The 16,810-nt window shown below is 42.7% G+C and overlaps 1 protein-coding gene and 1 long non-coding RNA gene across 4 annotated transcripts in view; one reads left to right on the forward strand and one right to left on the reverse strand.

Moving 5' to 3' along the window:
• The first annotated feature begins 118 nt into the window (after positions 1-118).
• Positions 119-13,246, forward strand: LOC137468645 (uncharacterized). Of its 2 annotated transcripts, XR_010996082.1 has the most exons (3): positions 119-881; positions 6,214-6,308; positions 12,637-13,246. It is a non-coding gene; the product is annotated as an uncharacterized lncRNA (long non-coding RNA). The 2 variants fall into 2 exon arrangements; XR_010996081.1 differs by lacking the exon at positions 119-881 and having other exon boundaries at positions 6,201-6,308.
• The window catches only part of STYXL2 (serine/threonine/tyrosine interacting like 2), a 30,345-nt gene continuing 18,239 nt past the window's right edge, over positions 4,705-16,810 (reverse strand). For both annotated transcript variants that reach the window (XR_010996080.1, XR_010996079.1), the window contains one exon: positions 4,705-6,865. The gene's annotated coding sequence lies outside the window, so the exon portion shown is untranslated. The remainder of the gene's footprint in view (positions 6,866-16,810) is intronic.

Genomic DNA, 16,810 nt, shown 5'->3' on the forward strand with positions numbered 1-16,810 from the left:
GGAAATACCCGTCTGGACTGCACCTGCACCCAGGTACTGCCTGAGCCCTGGGCAGGACTAAGCCCCTGTGAATAAAGAGGAATTGCATCCATGGGCAGGACTAAGCCCCTGTGAATAAAGAGGAATTGCATCCAGGAAAAATGGAATCGCAGAACCTGTGGTTCTCATGGAGGAGGGTGCCTGAGCGAGGGTCTGGTTTTCCTCTGGAAAAGAGTGATTGCACGGGAGCGATTCTCCTCTGTTCAAAAAACCCCACCCGAACATTCCCTTGTTCTGGGCAACCCAATGCTCCTGGGATGCTTTTCTCAAATACTTTATCCTCTTACACTTCCCGCGTCAAATTGTCCTGGAAGGGGAGTCAGGTTTCATGCCTCCCTCGTTAAAGGGGAGTAAATATGAGACCAGGGGGACCAACAAATAAAATTAGCTTGAGATTCAAAGCTTCCAAATCAGGACGAACAATTAGCCAGAGTGGCAAAACTTCGTTAATTCCTGACAGATTTGGCAGAGTAAAAATAAAACTTACTCACATTGTACTATTGCGTAAATACACATTATCCCTGAGCTTTGTAATGTACTTCCAGAAAAAGAAGAAAGGGAGGCTGGTATAGAATGGCATTCATTAAGGACTTGGTCTCAACGTTTTCCAAGAGTCATTAACTCAGATGGGTCAGAGTCCAAGCTGGATTTTCTTCTGGGGTGCAAAACATTGTGGTGTAAGAGGAGCTGTTGGGGATCTGTTCTTGCATGTTGTTGCTGAAGAAATTAGAAGTCGTATCAGAGACAGCCACTAGTTTTTTTTCATTGGTAAGAGAGAGCCAAAAAGGAAAGGCTGAATGAGGGAGACAGCAGGGTGTATCTCCAAGGGGTGAATCAGAAAGGTAATTTTGTCATTTTTTTTTTTAAATAAGGTCCTCTGGTAGTGGGATTTTTTTTCTTGCCATCCTATAAAATAACCTCTTGTTATTGCAGAAAACACTAGCAGAAATGGACTGCACTGTGAGAGAGCAAAAAGCTTCCCCTAACACCAGTCCTACTCATGCACATTCATTTGCTGACACCCTAAACCAGCAATTAAGCACTTTGTCTCCTGAAGATCTGTGTTGCACTCACAGGAGCGAACATGTAAACAAAGGCATATTGTCGTGCTCCTCTTCAGTTCAGCCATGATCCTCGCGGGCCAGTTAATCCAGTTTTATGGCCAGGTTATACCAGCACTGCAGCACGCAGGGGCTGCACCAGGACAGATAAACGTGGAGAGAAAGGGCTGCCTAGATTAAGACTCTGCACAGCTCTAATCCTGCCTACGCTGAATATTCTCTCCCGTATCTCCCTATCTCACCCAAAGACTCTTCTCAGTCCGGCATGCCACTTCCCAGTAACCTCTTCCCTGATCCCAGCAGCTTCTTGCTGGGGAGAATTTGCTCCCATTACCACACCTGATTTAGCCTTTGCTCTCGCTCAGCTTCTGCACACTTAGCTGGAACCCACAGCTACCACAGGAAAGATGTCTGAAAACAAGTAGTTGCTAGTGGTTTGGTGTTTTTATTTTTGGTGGGATTTTTGTTTGTTTGTTTGTTTGTGGCTTTTTTGTCATTTTCTGGTAGTTATTAACCTGCTCTGTGTTTTCTAATTGACCACCTATAAAGAGAACTTAATTCAGTCGAGCCACATAGGTGCTCTCCCTCTACCTGTAAAGGTTAGTCTGGATCTATGTCTGCATCCTCTCCTCTAGTTTTCTTTGAATGCATCTCTATCTGATGCCTTCCCCAAGGTGTCATACATCCCTGTGGCTATATATCCAGGAAAGCTGGCCAAATCATTAGTGATGAATAATTTATCAGATAAATTTTACCTCTCTTTCAATTGTGAATGCCACATAGTGCCTGATTGGTGTCTTACTCATGAGCAACTTGCTGGAAATACTTGAAATTTAAGATAATTGGACACAAAGATGATACAAGGTTTAGTCCTACGAGGAGCTGAGCACACTGGATTCATTTCACAAAACAACATTAGTAAGAAAGTTGGTTGTTCAGCTGCAGTCAGTGAGACTGGGCTCACACTGGTGGTGAAGTATGTGCTGAAACAGAGCCCAAAGCAGCGAGCAGCGAGCAGCAAGCAGGACCCTGTGATTCTGTTTTCTGGCTGGGCTTGTCAGCCACACAGAATTGCCTCTCACAGGGATTTTGCTTTAAAAAGATTTTCTGGTGGTGAAAAACAACACAGTGTTCAAAATCAACACCACATGTAAAGGGGAGAAATGGTATCTGAGGATCTTTTAAAGCTCTGCAGCATATCTGCGTCCATTGTTTGATGTTGAACCAGATACCTTTTAATTTCTAACCCTAATTGGCCTGCTTGACTTGTGCCCATAACCCCAAATTTTCTATGATTGCTATGTGACCTTCTGAATTTTCTATCTCCTGCTAGAATTAATTCAGTAGTGTTTCACAGACAATTTTTTTTTTTTTTAAGGTAGGGAGGCAGAGGACAAAAGAAGCATGAGGTGGGAAGGCAGGGAGCAAAAGAAACACAAATCACAGTATTTAACAAAAAGCACATTGGGAAGGAAATTATCCTTTTCATGAAACAGCTCTAGTGTATAGCGAAATTAAGAGCAAACTTATCTGCTCTGCTCCAATTCCACCGTGCCACTCAGATGTGAATCCCAGATGCTGCTTTTCTCACACGATGTCCCCCTTCTTTCTAGCCTGTTTTCTTCACATGAGATTTCTCTCCTACAGAAGGGCCTGTTACTAAAATCACGTTTACTTCTGCTTTCCCTTTGGTCATCCAGATAATTAGACGCTTCTGCCTCAAAACAGTCTTTCTTTGCCCCTTGTGTTTTCATACATACATCCTCAGAAACCTCTGTATTCCTTTCACTTGGGGACTGCACAGATCGTCTCACATTTAATTAAACTTATCTGTGTGTTTCTGTCTGTTTCCTATTTCTCATCCTCATACGCAACCTGACAGAGGAACCGGCAGCTTCCCTGCTACAATGTTATTTTTTGAACATGCTATCGATAGCAAAAGACACTGCTTCTCAAAAAGCTTGCAATTTAGAGAGCTGGTAGGGAAAAAAGGAGGGAAAAATAGGATTAGTACCTTCTTGACTGCGGAGGAGAAGTGAAGAAAAGCAACGCAAAGACTATGCATAGTCCCTCCAGTGTCACAACCGACATTAGTGGGACACAGACTTGCACCTAGGTGCTTGGAGGCTGTGCAGTTCAGTACCACAAAGCTGTTTTTCCTTTTTCTCCTGTGTTGCTCCCCGCCCTCCTCCTGTTCCCAAGCATGGGAAAGAGTCCACCCTTATCCCCAAGGCTTGGGACCCACCAGTAGTATCTCTTTCCATTATTATACTTTTCCCCCTCTTCAAATCCCCTTCCTACGCACCTTGTGAGTGCTGAGCACGAACAGCAGAAGAGAAATGGAGACTGTCCACTGCATATATTGGCTGATTTTTTTCCCCTTGCACACTCCTCTGGCTGCCTTTGACCAGATTGCTTTCTGCCTTCGGTTCTGACCCTATTCTATTGTCTCTGGACTGGAGAAAGGATGACCCTGAATCTGTTATTTCTGAGAGTTGTTGCCACTCCTCTGAATTTTAAAGATAATAAAATTATAGCAGGAAAGTTGTACCATCTCATAATACTCTGCCCCTCCCAAGTGCAGCTAACTGCTTTTTTGGAGATAAGAAATGGAGCATGGACAAAAAGAAGCATATTTTTCATTTTCATATTTTTTTAAAAACCCTGTAATTCAGAACCTTCACACATCCTCAGGAAAGGGAGAGGTAATTACTAAAAGGACACTTATCTTTTCAGGTGGGTTTTTCAATCTGTTTCTCACTCTCTGCTGCTTTGCCTGCACTTACTTTAGCTCTAGCTCAGTTTTTTGTATGCATTTCAATAGTTGTCATCAATGCAGCTTCTGAACCTCCCCATTTTAACCAGTTACATCTTACAAATCACCAGCTTTGAAAATTTAGGAAATTATTGCTGTGCTTTTTTTAGCAATGGTAAACTAAAGCAGAGAAATTAAGAAACTTGTCTTTGGTTGCATGTGTAGCTGGGCAGCCCAAGAAGAAGAGCCCCCAGTTCTCTCGGTTGTGCATTGATTGAAGGACCCTATTCAGCAGTTATTGTTCCTCTCCCAGAGACCCACAAGGCTGGCTGCATCTTTACCTGTTTCTCTGCTCTGAGAGGGACAACAATGAGGTCCTACAACTTGATTCAGATCTCTAAGGAGTGGGATTTGCAATTGCCTGATTCAAGTTGCCACTCAAAACTGTCACAGATCTGCTTTCAGCGTTTTTCTCTTCCTCCCCTTTCTACAGCAAAACCCTTAAAAATACCTGGTTTTTGTTAGGATGATTACTAACTTAAGACTTGGGAAAAGCTCAGATACTAAAGCAAGAGTGCCAGCAGTGTGAAAAACTCGGGCAGAAGGGCAAATTCTGGTTTGTACCTATAAGAAAACCAGGGCTGAACTCCTTTTTTTGACCAGTTGTACAGCACGCTTTCTGCTGTAGACCTTGGGAATGCTTTGGTGCTGCTTACATGAGGAACCAAATTGTTTTTGACCTCAGTGAAGAGGGGGCCAAGAGGGACACATCTGATGCCTTTTAGCAACCGCAAGGTTTTCTGTAGAATAGACGTAGCCTATGAAACAAACACACAGCTGGAGTTAGGGTGCTTTTGAAAACATTGTCTTTATTCTCTACCTCCCTTTCTTCCAGGACAGCTCTTTGCTTATTCCCTCTTCAGAAAGGGACTTTTCTGTCACACAGCCTAGCCTGGCTGGAGATTAGGGATTCTCTCTGCCCCTTCATCCTTGAATATTTCCTTTTAATTTCACAGTTTAAATTCCAATTGTGTAATTACATTCTGCCTACCCCAAATTCCTCTGTAATTTCAATTGGACACGGTGTCCTTCACTGTCTAGGCAGAACTCTTGCAATGCTGTGGGGCACTGTTAATAGGCTGCCACACTCCACTCTAGTCCCATTTCATGTAAATGGGGAAAGAGAATGGACCTGGATCCCTTTGAACTAAAACTGCTGCTCCATATAGGCGAGACAGGGGTTGCTACAAAGTGACAAGGCAGTCTTGCCCCATGGCAATACACCGGGCAGTTTTTACAATGCCTCAGTCTGAACAGATTTTTGGAGTAAAAGTCTAAATCTGTCTGGAAGTATTTCTCCCCCACAACACCATACCCTTTGATCACAAATAAAGCTGTATAGGGACACCCAAAACACTACTTCACTGAATTTATGTGGCCTGAGAGTACCTGCTCGGACCGTTTAACATGGCAGAAGTGCCATAGTGATTTAATTTAGGTCCAGGGAGTTGTGTAGCAATGAGAGGGCACACAGCACAGATGCCTAGTTCAGTAAAATGCTTTACAAGAACTGGCAAGTCCCATGCATTTTATGACCCAACCCTCATACTGCCTACAGATTTTGCTGCGTCAGCATTTCCCTTCAATCCTTATGCTGGTGGTGATCACCTGAGTCCCACATCCCACCTCATTTTATCATAACGTTTCCTTTTTGTGTGTTGGTATCTGCTTTACATCAGTGTGAAAAAATTTCTAATTCTCCTGCCTCCTTCTTGCTTTCAACTTCCTTCTTCACTGTGGCACAGGTGCTTACTTAGTGTGCCTGTGTGCAGCCCTTCAGGTATCAGAGACATTCATCTTTTGGATTTTTCACCACCTTCTGCTGTGGTCTTCTGTGGAAACTCAGGGAAGAGAAGGGAGGGAGCATGTGCGGGTTGGGAGAATGCTCCTCTGCCTTGTCTCATAGAACTTTGTCTCTCTGTACACATTCTCTGGCGAGCTCAGGGAAAGGAGTTCACCAGGTTTAGAGTGATGTTCTACACAGGTCAGCCAAAGGAATTAGTTTACTTTAGAAACTGGAATTATTTTATGTTTGATCATCTTCAGCCACAAGTCATACTCTTTTCATCACGTGTACACCATTGTCAGAGGAACATGGGGCTGATTCCATAACTGGTGACAGAGTTTTTTAACAAAGTTTATTTCCTTTCACTGCAAGACTACCCTAGGTAGTCCTCCTACCACAGAATGATAAATCTTAACTTGAAATAAACATCCCGCTCCTTGCTGGCAGTGCTGTATCTACACGGAACCCAGTTACTTTGAATTTTGATGGGACTTCTTCTTTATATATTCCAGACGTTTGGTCCTGCTCCCAAAGGATGTCTTTATGCCTGCTCCCGTGTTGGCAGACCTGAGGCTGCTGTTTGCATCTCTAGCAGCAGATAGATCAGGTGAGATCAAGGAGACCATATTTCCATGTTTCCTTGCTTAGCTTACACTGTTAAAAGTGAGCTGTTGTTAGGAGGAAACAGAGCATGTAATAACTTGAGTTGGGTTTTATTTGGCTTTAAGTCATAAATCTTAAAGGAAAGGAAAGAGCCATCATGTTCATCCCCAAGTTTGTCATACAATCAGCAAGGGGCAAAGCAGTAGTGTGGGCAAGAAAATGAAACATGTGAAGGTACAAGTGCCAGCGGGGGGAAGTCACTGTTGCTTATTGTCAGTTTTGGTGTGACACAGAAAGTTCAGCTAATCCTCTTAGTTACAGAGACACACGGGTGGGGGGAGATTGTTATCTCAAGCAATTTGCTGGCTCTACTCCTTTTTTCCTTCGAGTTTCTTTTCGCCTAATTGAGCAGCATTTCTTCCTGGGACTCGTTTGCAATAATCCTGGGGCCTCATCTGGGAAAACACTGAAAAATATAGAAAGGAGAAGCAGCCCGAGCAAGGCAGCTTGTATCACCGTGAGCTTCTCTCTTCAGAAAGGCATCAGGTTTGGCTCCAAGTGCTGAGGATTAAAAATAAGATAAATATTCAAAGTGAAACAGAACAGTCTGTTAATCAGGGCAAGTGATCTCTCTGAAAGTTGTAGCTCATCCACGTGCTTAGAAGGACAGGTAATTAACTGCCATTCAGAAAACGAGGACCTTGATGGTCTGAGGGTGGAGCAGGGGCTGAGAATTCCACTGGAGTGCATCAGAAATGTGTTGATTCTATTTTCATTGCCAAAGGGATGTATCTGCAGTAAATCTAATCAAGAGTCAAAAGGTGAACGAGAACAATAACTGGGGGGTTTGTTTTTATTTATCCAGGAGATAAGGATTCAACAACAGGAATAGAATGAGAAAAAGGCACCTCTTTCGAGCAGACAATTATTCCACCCACGTTAACTTGCTCAAAGTTTAGTATTCTATTACTAAGGCTATTTAAAAGTTTCTCAGCCTCAAGGCTGATAATGTTCGTGCAGGTACTCTGCCAGTTGCCAGTTGCCAGGTGTCTTTTTACAAGAGACCTGATTAATTAACATGGGATAGTCCTGAAGATGGCAGTAGCCAAGAGCCATTCTTCAGTAAACTCACACCTTCTTCCTGGTGCTGGAGCAAGGTTGGTATTACTAGCATTCGAATACATTTGAAAACTCGATTTCCATATTCAGACAGAGCCTTAGTCCTTGAAGGCTCGGATTGTTTCTAGGGTAGTAAAGGGCTCTGGTTCCCAAGCCATAGTGATTCCCCCTGGAGAAGTTTGATATCACTGTTCAGCTGGCTGCATTAGTAAGGTGCTGGAAGTAGTTATCCCAAAGAAGAGATGGCTGAACGAGTGGTGTGGCCAGTGCAAACTGTTCAGCTCATACCCTGATACATTTACTAATGTAAATCTGATTTCAGCTGATACCAATTTACTGTAATATCCTAGACTGAGAACTGCAGACATGAGTGATTAATTCAAGATCATATCAATGAACTTTGTTGTGGTGGCTAAAGAATTTATTACTTCTAGCTGTGGAGGTGGGTTACCTTTTCAGCTGGGATGGCTACATCAAGCAGGGACTGCCAGAGCCATCAGATGAGAGAGAAAGGGCCAGAGTGGATATCAATCACAAAACAGTTGTAAAACAACTACTATAGTGCTTTTAAGAGAAAATACGTTCTGCTGATGTCCTGCTAGCACAGGACAAGGAAGTGAGGAGCTTGGCATGTATGTTGTATCTAGACATTCTTTTTGACTTTGTCTTAAGTTCTTCAGTCTCTCTCTAGTGTTGCTAGTCTGGGCCTCTGGAATGCCTCTGAGTTCACAGGTCCAGAGGCCATGCCTGGACCTGGCCTGTGACACAAACATGGTGCCTGTTGCTGGTTTCCAAACAAAGGAAACCCCAAGGCTGGATCAAACAAGACTCACAGTGTGTTTCACCAGGTTTTTGATTCAGGTACTCAGAGAATAAGGGCGCCAGCACGTGCTGTGTCTTGTGCCTTGGGGTTGCTTTGGTGTGTTTCTATGCACACCATAGATAATTAACTGCATTTCCTTATTTCACACCCATATTGTGAAAATAAGTGCATTAAGAAGTGTCATTGCCAGAAGGTACAGAGGTGAGAGCACTTTTGGTGGATTTACTTCCTTTGTTTCTTAAAATACATTGGTAGAATTTGATCAAAACTAGTATTTGCTTTTTCAAACTGTACTAATTTATGGTTAGATTGTGTGTGGGAGCAGGTAGAAGGGAACATGTACCTGTGCTATGCACAAAGCCCTTGGACCATGAGAAATGCAGGGAATGCTCTGTGATGAGTTATCTGGGAGTCTGCAGTGCTTCAAAAACACAAGGAGGAATAAGAACAAGGCAGGAATTGCTGGATTCATGGATCTGTCCCTTCCTTCTGCAGGTTTGCACAGCTAGCTAGTTACATGCAGGACTATACCATGTTCTTTAACCCTCTCAGTGAGCATTTCAGTTTGTAACACTGAAAATATATGGCAAAGTCATGTTTTTAAGCCACAGATAATGCTTTCTGAATCCACCTCTGTAGTATTAGACTGCAGCTCTGACAGTGAGATAGCATTCACAGTTGCGCAGACTGTGCAGAAACTAGACATTTATAAAATGCATACATAATGAGTTAAAAAAATATGGTTAATAAATATTCTTGAAGTTATATGTCAGATAGATGAGTGTTAGATTAATAAGAAAATGAATGCCTAAAACCACTGAAGAAAAAGATAGAATTGCAGTGGAATATCATGAATGAAAAAACATTTACCACTCTGAATAGGACCATCATATTTCCCAACAGCAGAACCCCATCCTCCCCTAATTCCCCCCTCCCTTTCCCCTCCCTCCTCAAACACATTCGCATACACTATGGGAGGAATGACAGCTGTTCTTCATGGAATGACAGCCAAGGGATATTGCATCCTCCCTTAAAAAAAAAAAAACAGGCAAGGTACAGAATAAGGTCAGTGAAGGGAGACAAAGGGGTCTCCCATAGATGGCAAAGGGTAATTTATTGACAGATGAGATAGACGTTACTACAGAAAAATATTAAATGGATTCTTTTCCCCTGTCTTTAGAAGGAAAGAAACGTGGGAAGGGTTAGGAAGGACAGATGCCAGAAATAGAGACAAATTTCCCAGGAGAGGAAGAAGAAATCCTGCAGGAAATTAGGATCACAACACAGAAAAAAAAAAATTAAAAAATCAGAGCATCTAAAAAGCTACAAAATTCTGTCCTAGAATTCTGTATGGAAACAACAAAAAAGGGCAGTGGAGAAGGAACCCCACCAGTGTTGGCAGCCTTGCTTCAAAGGCGTTCAGTGAGAGAAGGAAGTGCTGGTAAAACACAGCACCTGATTAAAAGGCAGTGTTTGAAAAAGGCTGTCAGGAAATTACAGAGCTGTGCACGCTCCCGACGTCAGCAGCGAGGAAGACTCTGGGAGCACGAATCAAAGGGAGGCTGAGGGAGCATGTGAAGCATGGAGATTTTATTAGGGGCAGGAGTGAGAAAAGGTTCATATAATGGGAGCAGCCAAGCTCTGCAGATGGGAGGAAAGGAAAAGCCAGGTCTTCTGGTGCAATAAACTGGCATAGCGCTGTCAACATTGACAGTATGTCAGTTCTCACTGCAAGGCGAGAATCCAAGTGAGAGGCTTAAATAGTGGATGTTATGAATATAGTTTCTCTGGCCTAGAGAACTTTCCCCCAAATAATTGCACAGAGGAGGGCAGGAAAAACCAGTGTACCAGTGCACTCTGATTTGGGTTCTGTAACTCCATGTTGCCTCTAGGACATGTTCCTAGAGCTTGTAACTTCAAAAGGGTTCATGATTTTCACCTTTAAGGGCGAGGAACAACAGAGGAATCACCAAAGAAAACTTCCACAAAGATAAAAGCAGCAGAACAAAAGAAATTTGAAGGAGAACAGATTTAATTTACATTCACAAGCAGGAACTGGTTTAAGCCAAACAGTATTTTATTCTGCCCCTTCGTGCAGGGAACATGATTTTCACAGTAACTCAGTCTGTATGATAGAATAGGGGAATAGGAAGACTTTTAGTGTGTCCATTGTAATGTGCCACATGCAGCACCTTTCTGATGCCACTGCCTGCATGAATCTTGGCAAGACCTTTCCCTCAGAGCAGATTCTTCTGCCCATTCAGTAATCTCACCTAAACCCCTCCCATTCCAGCAAGAACACACGATGGTCTTCTTACTATGTGCAAGTCCAGCAGAAGCCCGGGGCATTGCATCGTCCTGTGTTGTCAGCTGCCTGCTTTCCAAACTGACAGAATTAATGCTAAACACGGGTTTAAAAGTATCTAGATGGGGAGCATTCACCCCATCTCTGTAGCTGCCCATGCTGAAGGAATAATAGCCAGGCTACACTGGATTTGAAGCTTTGGTACTCCAGAGGCATTTGCAATCTTTTGAGCCTTGGGAGCCTTTGAGCCTAGGACAAAGCAAAAGTAAAAGCTGACGTTTTGCTGAGTTTCACTGTTCAATGCTAAGGAAGTGTTAAATGCTAAAGCAAGCTTGTACTTCCAGTGGGTGATTTAGCCCAGGTTTTTGCTGGCTAGGAGGCTGCTGCATGCTCAAGTGCAATCTGCCACACAGAGCCAGAACCAATCTGATTGTTTCTGAATCACTTCTCAAACAGGAAAACATAGGTAAAGCTCTCGGTTTTGCCAGGAGTGTATGTCCCATCCATGTGATGGCCTGTATTTCTATTTGAAACCACCTGTACCATCAGTATGACCGAGATCTGAAAGACGATTGAAGCACTGCAAAATTCAGTGCAGCATGTTTTAGGGACAGTCTGCAATTACACTGGGTTATGGTGGATAAACATTAAACTGCAATGAGGAATTTCTCCCCAGCCTGTGCTCACAGACATGAAGTTACCTTCAGTTCTAATGCCAACGTTATCCACAAACAAGACGCAGCACATAAGCAGCAGGTGACTAAAAGCAGAGAGGGGCCTTTTTCAATTCAGTAGCTCAGTGTTCAGGCCATCTCAGAAGACATCATTTTAGCTCACTCAGAGAACCTGAATCTGGGTCCAAGGAAGCATCAGGCTCTTTTCCAGTGCTGCTGATTATTCTGTTAACTAGTCCCACATTAACTATTTCCTTTTGAAATGGTTATTTAAGTATGCTATGGGCCAAAAAGGCACAGCACTGCTGCTTTGCAAGGTAGCAGCCAGCCGCCATGACTTGGGAGGGGAAAAGCCTGCACTGATAAATGCTTTACTCTTTCACATCACACACTCTGTGGAAAAAGGCCAGAAACATATGTCTGCCCCTCACAGACAAAGGCCTTAATCACCAGTTCAGAAAGTTGTGCTTGTGCTCTCTGGAGGCCAGAGAGTGTTTAATTGAGCCACAGAGAGATGAGTGATTGCTCATGGAGAATGTTTGTTAGCAAGATGAATTTAGCCCTATCTTTTGAAATTTCCTGCAGACTTCTGCTGCTGCAGTATCCATGTACAATGCCATGCTCAGTTTCTGGGTCTCAAACACACTTACAGATGCAATCTCTTTCTCCCAGACTGTGTTTATTTCATTCATTTAACTTGCAAGTCTTTTAAGGCAAGAACATCCAGAATTGTGCTGCATGCTGTATGTGCTGCAGTGGGGTCCTGGTGCTAGTTAAGACCTCTGGATATTAATGTAGTGACAGTAAATATCTATATCCTTAGCTATCTATCAGCCCAAAAGGATGCTGAGAAATAACAGGTCATAAAGGTGAAAGATTTTAAAGTGTTGAGTATGGGCATGGATATAAGATGAAAAAGATTCTCACCACAAAGGGCAGGAAAAGCACAGCATCTCCCTGCAAGGTTTTGGAACGATTCTCTGGCAGAGCTCTTCTGTAGCATTGTGACAGGCAGAGGTAGCCATGCTGCTTGTAAAGAAGGGTTGTGGTGTTAAAGGTAAGCTACACCACCCATTTAAAATGCCAGTTCTGTGTGTGGCACGGAAAGTGCAACAGTTCTTAGGGAAAAGTGAAAAAATGAGCTGAAGACAAATCTCTGTTCCTGTTTCCCCATGTATAAAGTGGACATTATGCTCCCTATTAACTTCAGCAAGCAACACTGAAATTCTCTGGCATCTTCACATAGAACATGCCTATTTTTGAAATTCAACATTTGTACTTTTTCCTTAATTGGACAAATTTTTTTTTTAAGACATGGAATTGTCTTGTCAGAAAGATTTCTGATGGTCTCTGCCTTTTTTCTTAGTGCTTTTGCAGTGAATAGCTATGCTTTTTCTTTTGCAAAATACAGACTATTTCACTGAAAATTTCGAGGATAAAAATCATTTCTACTTAGCAGTAGCATTAAAGCCCTTGAATTGGGCCACATTCTGCTGCCAATGCAGTTTTGAGGACACTTGGAAAATATTTTGAACAGCAGGGAAGAATAGCGATTACCACCTCACAGTTTCTCAAAGGTGTGAATATTGTGGGTTATTTTCCCTTTGACTGTTTATGGCCTATTTACAGTATAATCACACCAAATCAGGGTTATAACATGTCTTTCTTTTTTTCTTTTAGTGAAAATAGAATCCAGCATAATTTTTTTTATTTACTGTAGCTCCCCCTAGAACCTAAGGCATTTTCAGGCACTAAGAATGATCTCTTCTCCAAAGCATTCATAACTGAAGGAGAGCCAAGGAGAAAGGTGGCTAGGAAAAATATTAGGTAAGTTATTTACATGTGCTATACATTTGTAATAGCTATGTTGCTGTAAACATTGCCAAAAAATGGAATTATAAAGGGTACTTTATTGTCGACACAAGAGAGATTTGCCACAGAAATAAGGGATTATTTTACAGTGTGTAAGTATCATCAGACCAAGCTGTGGACACATGTATAAGGTCAGTTCAGTGAAATAATATTATCAGCCTCTACATACCAGGCAGTGGCACTGTGTAAGTGGATTAGAAGAAAACAGTCATAGAACCATAGAATGTTTTGGGTTAGATACAGCCGTAAGGATCATCCAGTTCCAACACTCCCGCCATAGGCAGGGAAACTTTCTATCAGACCAGGTTGGTCAGAGCCCCATCCAACCTGGCCTTGAACACTTCCATATATGGGGCATCCACAACTTCCCTGGGCAATCTGTGCCAGGGCCTCACCACCCTCACAGTAAGGAATTTTTTCCCAATATTTCATATAAATCTACCCCACTATTTAATATAAATCTGTGATAAATTCCTGATAAATAATAATAATAAAAACAAGCCCTTTTGCTTGTATTTGTGTGTTTGTTTAAGACCCTGGCCTTTCTGTGACTCAGGCTCCTGCTTTGGCCAACCCAGCTCATGCTAAGGCCTCATGTGTGCTGGAAGCAGCAGCATTGGATTGAAGCAGAGCCTGGTAGGCAGGAGAGTTGGCCAGGAAGAACTAAAGGGCCTTTATGCAGCCATGGTGAAAACAGTGATTTTAGCTGAATTAGAAAGACCAGCACTCCTTGCCCCAGGAGCTTGACAACTCCTCCCAGCAGAACTGCATCCCTGGGAGGTGATTTGGGAGTCTGCACACTTCTGATGTGTGTCTAATGGAAGCTGAGGGGGTGTCGGAATCTTTAGCATTGGCCATTAAGACAAGCTTAAATGGCATTACTCTTCAAGATGTCCTTCAGTGTAGGCTGGCAGATATACCACTGTACATCCCAGAGGGTAAAAACCAAGGGAGATCCTCAGCTAGAAAAAATGTAAAAGAGTGAGCCCATCTCCATGTGAAAGACAAAAGGGGAAACTGAGAAACGTTGTCAGTTACTACTGAGTGTAAAAGATGATGGAAAATATGTTTAGAGAAGGAGCTGTCTCTGAGATGCTAACTTTCCTTTTGTGGCAATGGACAAGTTTTCCTCATTTACTTCTCCTAACCTTCTGGGATCTGTGTTTGGAGACGGGGTGACACCATATGGTTCAAAGAGATAGAGCATGCAAGTGCTGTAAGCTCAGGAATATATCCAAACATACCAGCACAAAACCTAGAGTGGATATTTAGGAAACTAGGGGGGTGCTACTCCCACTGCTGAGGATCTCAGTCCCAAGATGATGGTTCCAAGTTAATGATCCATCCCTACCTTACAACATTTCTCACTGACACAGGAATCCAGATACCCATGGTACGTAAGGACACTTACAAAGGGCAGCCTCTGCTTTGCAAGCAGTCAAGTTTCTCTGGCAGGCCATAATGGGAAACCCACCAATCACCCTCTGGTCAGGGTAGAGCTGATTCTGTCTAAGGGACAGACAATCCACCTGACCTTACTTTTGGGTGCCCCTTAACATACTGGGCATGGATGTATTGATGGGTCAGTAGTGGGGAAAATGGGAAATAGGGACATCACTGTTACACTACGACACGAAATAACTGACAGAAGCAAGTTAGATGTAAAAGGAAAGAAAACTCAAAAAAGCAAACTTTATTTTCTGACTCCACTATATATATAATAGCAAGAATGTCAGTGGATTGGGTGGGTGAAACTGCCACCTCTCCAACCATACCGGTTAAACCAACAGTCTATCAATTCTCTCCACCCACAAAGAAGAATGCAGAACAATCATTATTTACATGAACATGCGTAAGAAAACTCAGTTGAAATATGTAAATATCATAAGGCATAGTAACTTTTAGAAGAACTTTAAAACTCTCAAAAGAGCAGGGTGACACATCACCCTTTCTGCCCCCGAGTTTATCTCCTACAGATGCATCTCTGACTGCTAATCTGTTGCAAACAGCTGCTCCTTTACCCCATAGTAAGGCAGTTAATATTCCACAATACACATTACCTTCTGGTGCTATTTGTCCTGTTACTGAATTGATAAAGGAGCCTGAAGAACAGGGAATTATCGTCACGTCTCATTTCCCCTACAATTCTCCTTTATGGCCAGTAAAAAAATCTAATGGCAAGTGGCAACTAACAGGAGATTACAGAGCCTTGAACACTGCCACTGAGCTGCTCACTGCAGCTGTGCCCAGTATGAATGATACAGTCATTTTTCTTAATGAACAATCTCCTGTGCTCAGCCAACACCAGCAGGATGCTTTAAACACCTCAGCGTGGCATCCAAGAGATTGGGTGTGATTTCAACACCCATCACTTGGAAAATTCCAGATCCCTTTGACACACTTTTGAGGGAAAGGAATATGGGAAACAGTGGATACTGTGGGAGTGAAATTAATCATTACTGAGACTTGGATATGATCCAAAACCTAGCTCTTTCCCTCTCCCTAGGAATTGTTGAGCTCCTGGACAAATAAGTGAAAGCTGTCATTCAACCTGCATACAACTGGAAAGTGTCCATCTAGAAAGTACATTCAAGCAATCCCTGGAACTTTGTTAATGCTTTTTGTGGTATAGTGCTATCACCTGTGATAATGTTGATAATGTCTAAAAAGTCAAGAGCCTTCATGTGCTGGACAATTCTAATCCTTACTTTGGGGCATCTGGCATTATGTCACATAAATTTTGATGCCCTATGCGATCGCCAAACAAACCCACAGAAGCTGGGCTTTGCTCGACTCGGGATTATGAGCAGCCATCTCTGTATGATAGGGATAAGGACCTAGGCAGGAATATCTAACTTTGGATTCCTAAATATTTTTTGGGCAGTAGATAAATAGCCTGAATTTCATCCATGTTCAGTGTCTAAGAGCCCCACATTATGCCAGTACCTTTTCAGAAATGAGTAGTGAACTTCAGTAGAAGAAAAAGCTCCCTTAGACTATAATGGAATTGTTTTCTCAGGACTACTGTCACACTTCTACTGCTTCAAAAATAAAAAATATATATTAAAAAAGGGGAAATATTGATGAACAGTAGTTTCAACCAAGAGTTGTGCTTTCCTAGTGTGCTCCAGACTGAAATCTCTGAAAACCAAAAATGCTCACTTGCAAGCTATCTCCACAGCCCAGATCAGCAGGCAGCAATTAGTTTCCCAGGCACTCACTCTTCTTTCCACCTTCCTGATGGATATTTCATCTGAGTTTATGCTCTCCTCCCTCACCTTCTCTTCAGCCTCTCTGCCTCTCTTTCCAATAAGGCTATGATCTGTCACAGACTCTCAGTGGACAAGACCTATACATCCCATCACTGTCATAAGCAGTTACATGAGACAGGCCAGGATGAAAAGCAGTTTGGAAGGGAGAGAAGCCGTCATGCTTCAGGGCATAGAGTTGAACTCTAACCAAGGAGAAGAGATGAAGGAGGGCTTTGGGCCAGAAGGGGAGAAAATTTTACTCGGGGCAGATTATTCCATAATTACCCACTTAAACTTCCTTTATATCTTCTGAGGTGAATCTGGTTCTGGCCAACATCAGAGACACAAAGGGTGGATCACTGGTCTGATCCAAGAGGGGAATGAGTTTCTTCATTCTTTCTGCCACTACACTGAGTTTATAATGTTTTCTGAAACCACAATGAAATCCCTTTCCAAGCATGA

Source organism: Anomalospiza imberbis, chromosome 2, assembly GCF_031753505.1.
Source record: "Anomalospiza imberbis isolate Cuckoo-Finch-1a 21T00152 chromosome 2, ASM3175350v1, whole genome shotgun sequence".
NCBI lineage: Eukaryota > Metazoa > Chordata > Aves > Passeriformes > Viduidae > Anomalospiza > Anomalospiza imberbis.